This window comes from Mus pahari, chromosome 2 (assembly GCF_900095145.1).
Source record: "Mus pahari chromosome 2, PAHARI_EIJ_v1.1, whole genome shotgun sequence".
NCBI classification, from domain to species: Eukaryota; Metazoa; Chordata; class Mammalia; order Rodentia; family Muridae; genus Mus; species Mus pahari.
In genome coordinates, this window is record NC_034591.1 from 139,483,714 (window position 1) to 139,488,754 (window position 5,041).

Sequence of the window (5,041 nt, forward strand, 5' to 3'; positions counted from 1 at the left end):
GATGGTTGTGAGCCACCATGTGGTTGCTGGGATTTGAACTCAGGACCTTTGGAAGAGCAGTCAGTGCTCTTAACCACTGAGCCATCTCTCCAGCCCGTATCTGAGTTTTTATATTTCAGGTATTCTCAACTTAGTACTTTTCCCAGAAAGTTATCATACCTAAATGTACTTCCTGTCACCATATTCCAAAGCCACTGGAAGGAAGACTAAAATTGTGGGAGAAACAATGTTGTGATCATCATAAAACATTTCTAAGCTATTCAACCCTCTTCACTGTGAGGTTGGGAGAACATCAGCTCTGATGCTGGACCTGGTATCTGTCCCACTTAAGATGCGGGAAGTGCACATATGTCAAGGAGCTGCTGTACCCATTCTATATAATCAGCCTGTACTGAAGTCATTAGATGGTTGCAAAGAGTTCTCAATCACAGACACTAGTGAGAAGGACACAAATGGCTATTTTGGGGTAGTTTATGCAAAGCAGGGACACAATGCAGCCTCAACACAGCTGGTGACCACTGTGGTGTCCTCTGAAGCCCTAGGCTGGACCGTAGTGCAGATGGTTTCAGTACAGCCACATTGGTCCCTTCAGTGGTACCCTATGGTCTCGAGCTCACAAACCAGACTCCCAGCCTTCTCTTCCTCATTCAGGAGTCTCTCCATCAGTTCTTCCTCGGGCAATATGAAAAACAGAAAAAGAAAGCTTAGGATCTCATTACAATTGTGACCCAAAGAATGAGTATTGGATAAGGCTCAGAGCAGAAACTTGGCCTTGAAATGTTTTCTTCTAGCAGAGATAACTTGAGGTCCTCTGGGGGTCGTATAAATGTCTTGAAATCTTCAGAACATGGACGAGCCTCTGAGGGGAGACTCAGGATGCCATGTGCAGATACTGTGCACATACTTAGTATCTCTCTCACCTGATACAGGGGAGAGAGAGAGAGAGAGAGAGAGAGAGAGAGAGAGAGAGAGAGAGAGAGAGAGAAGAGACTAAGGAAGTTTCTCCTGCCTTCAACTCTTTCATCTTCCTGTCTCATGGCCATCACGGTCATCCTGACTTGTAACCACATGGAGATAATATTCACATGTGGAAATAACTAAAGCAAAGGCTGAACAACAACAACAAAATCACACCCTAAAATGCCTTAATATAGACTTTCCCTGGGCTCACTAGTCTGCTCTCTGACCATCAGATCCCATGCCCTTCATGCCTCTGACAACCCTACAATCCCTACCCCAGTCATAGCCTCTTTCCTGACCTCATGTTCTACTTTAGAACTTCAGAAAAAATATACTTTTGCTATGATACCATATTTCTTGACACTAAAGTCACTGAGTTTGAGAATTTGGAGAACAAATGTCATTGTCCAGAAAGTTTGAGGAAGGCAGAGCTCAGATCCAGTCTCCCATGGCAACCGTTCTTCCTGACCTCTACCTACATACAGCTCTCGGAATTCCAGGATTTTGCTGTTCTCTACCTTGGAACACTCTCCTCTTTCTGCACTGATGAATCACCAGGATAATGAGAAAAAGGAAAATGCAGTGTCCCACATGTTGTATCATGCCTTTAAAAGGCATCTTTGTACTTTCTTCTTTGTCTCTTTCTCCACTTCTCTTTTCATTTCCCCGTGGGAGCTGAAACATGTAACAACAATAAGTTGAGGATTGAGGGTCTCGAATCCAAAAAGGAACCACCCCACTGTGGCCCTTCCTTCATCCATCTATCAGCACTGTGCAGGAAGAGTGAATGGGATCACATAACAAGCACACACCGGTTCTGCTGTTTCCACAAGGACCCTGATTGCATCTGGTTGCTCTGTGCTCCTCTTCATTCTTTTAAATTACTGAGTTACCATTCATTCAGTTATTTGCTGGAGTCTGTGGTACTCTATATCCGTACTATTTTTTCCTCTTGCATTTAAATTTTATGCAGATTTTTTCCATCCTGTCTGCTAATTCATGTCCATTCATCTGTTGTTCTCTCAACTCTGACTGTTCCGTACCTTGTATAGACTATGAGTAGTTCTTGTTGAGTTGATTTATCATTTTTCATTAAAAATTAAGTTTTACTTAATTTTTACTCTGTAGTTAGAAGCACTTGTCACTCTTGCAAAGGACCTGGGTTAACATCCCAGTAACCACATGGTGTCTCAAAACCATCATGGGTCTAGTTATAGACACACAGGCAAAACACTTGTACATATAATCTTTAAATAAAACAAAAGTTTAAAAACTTAGGTTATAAACTTAAACATTGAATACTGTTTTTTTCTCTTGTGGTTTTGCGCTAATTTATATTGTAATGCTCGATCTCTATTACCACAAATCAAATGTATTAATTTAAATATCATTTACTATCTTAACAATCAAGCAAAAAAATTTTTTAAAGATCTTTCAGTAGATTTTGTTCATCTAGCTGGTCAATAAGTGCACATGAAGACCTCAGTGAGTCCGCTACCACACACGCAGCGCTTCTTCAGTGTGCTCCTACAGGAATGAGACCCCAAATGTCTTCCGCCACCCCCCTGACAAGTACCATAAACCTGAATACCGGATACCATAAACTCCTAGGGCCTTTTGCCTCCCACCGCACTAGTAGCAAGGTGTGCTGTTGCCTCTTCAGAAAAAGAACCTCCAGCCGGGCGGTGGTGGCGCACGCCTTTAATCCCAGCACTTGGGAGGCAAAGGCAGGCGGATTTCTGAGTTCGAGGCCAGCCTGGTCTACAAAGTGAGTTCCAGGACAGCCAGGGCTACATAGAGAAACCCTGTCTCAAAAACAAAAAAAAAAAAAAAAAAAAAAAAGAAGCCCAGGAGAGGGGACAGCAAATGGGCAGGGCATGTGGGGTTTGATCCAAAGGTACCTGGTGCACAGTATGCAGTGACTTCTGAAACCTGGAAGAGGCTGCGATGGTGTGTGAGCAGCTGGGAGGTGTCTCATCACTAGACACAGCCACCCAGGGGAGGCTGAGTATGTTCCAGGAAGTGGAAGCATCTGGCCAGACAAGGTGCAGTGAGCCAGCATTGAGTCCTCCATGTACAGCTGTCCAGCAATGCCCTGGCGGCAGAGCAACTGCAGCCGTGAGAAGGGCAGAGCATGTGATGTCTGGTAAGGGCAACACCAGCAAGATAGAACACTGAAAGAGTATGTTTGTCCCAAAGCATTTCCCAGCTACAATTCTGTCCTGTGCTCTGGTTCCAGACACCTCCTGGCATCTGGAAGATAACCTTGCTGGTAACAGGAGTTATGAATCTTCAGGTCAACACAGTACAGTGATGTCATTTCTCTTTCCTTCTGTCCCTTTTCCTCTTCTCCCTCCTCTCTCTTTTATTCCCTCTAACTTAAAGGATAGTGTTTTCCCATACCCTAAGAAGTTAGTGATATCTACTCCAAGTCGTGTGATAGAGAGCATACCAAGTGTCCAGAAACCCATACTACAGAATCTATGCATTTCTGAAAACATTACAGTAGATCTAAAAATCCTGAGTGAGAGTAGCCTGTGGAGAGCGCTTTGGGGTGCCGCTTGGCAGGAATCTGACATTGGCCATGACAGGGACATAAGCTCAGGCAGGAATCTGGAATGAGGGCATGATAAGGAAGTAAGTTTTGGCAAGAATCTAACTTTAGTCTATAATAGGGAAGTGGGGTAAGGCTAGAATTTTAGCCTTAGGGCGCAACAAAAGAAGTAGGCTTCAGGCAAGATTTTGGGCTTGGACTAGGAAGTGGGCTCGAGTATTTTGGTCATTATGAAAAGCCCTTGGAAACAACTTTCACAGGACTAATCATAGGATTTTGCTTACTGCCTTGCTATCCTTAATGTACTGCTCTCCCTTATTACATGCATGTAATGTAAATGGTATAAAAGGTGGAAACTTTGCCTTCAGTCTCAGAATTGACTGGGGCCATGCTACAATGTTGTCTCCCTGTACCGGCGGGTTTTGTGTCAACTTGACACAGCTGGAGTTATCACAGAGAAAGGAGCTTCAGTTGGGGAAATGCCTCCACAAGATCCAGCTGCAAGGCATTTTTTCAATTAGTGATCAAGGAGGGAGGTCCCCTTGTGGGTGGGGCCATCTCTGGGCTGGTAGTCTTGGGTTCTATAAGAGAGCAAGCTGATCAAGCCAGGGGAAGCAAGCCTGTAAAGAACATCTCTCCATGGCTTCTGCATCAGCTCCTGCTTTCTGACCTGCTTGAGTTCCAGTCCTGACTTCCTTGGTGATGAACAGCAGTATGGAAGTGTAAGCCGAATAAACCCTTTCCTCCCCAACTTGCTTCTTAGTCATGATGTTTGTGCAGGAATAGAAACCCTGACTAAGACACTAGCTGTCTTTTTTCTTTTTAATCCTCACTCCTGCACTGGAGAACCTATTGACTGATTGAGTGGGCTTGGTCAGTAGCCATGAGCCTTTGAAGATACGGCAAGTGCAGGGCTCTAAGGGTTTCCCTCTAAGGGTTCCCAAGCATTCACTTGAAAGAAATGCATTACCATCCCTTTCAGCTCCTTTTCCTTCAACCTTTGCCCCAGAGGTGAAGGAGAGGAGAGATGGGGAAAAGAACTCTGAGAGGGGGAACTAGAGAAGCAGGTTTGGGGTATAAATAAATAAAGTAATTAATACAAAATTTAAAAATTAAAAAAGAAATGCATGCTCTCGGTCTTAATGCCATCTTCCTTGAGACTCCTGAGCCATGAGAGTGAAGTGGAGGAAGAAGAGAATGTGCAGGCTGAAGCACAAGAGAAGAAAGATGAGGCAGAGGTCCAAGTAAACCAGGCTGTGCACCCACGAGGCCTGCAGGAGCAGAAATGAGGGATGCTGAAGGCCGGGACAAGCTGTTGGACTGTATGCTGCCATCAGTAGACCTGCAACGCCACCTCCCTGCAATCGCCTGGGGAAATGACCACCTTTCTCAGGACCCAAACAGTCCCGCTGGCCCTCTGCCCTGGACCCTCAGCACTCTGGACTAGCTCTGTTCTCTTGTGGCTAAGTGTAACTCCTGTACAATAAACCTTCTTGCTGTCAGCTGAAGAATCAAAAAAAAAAAAAA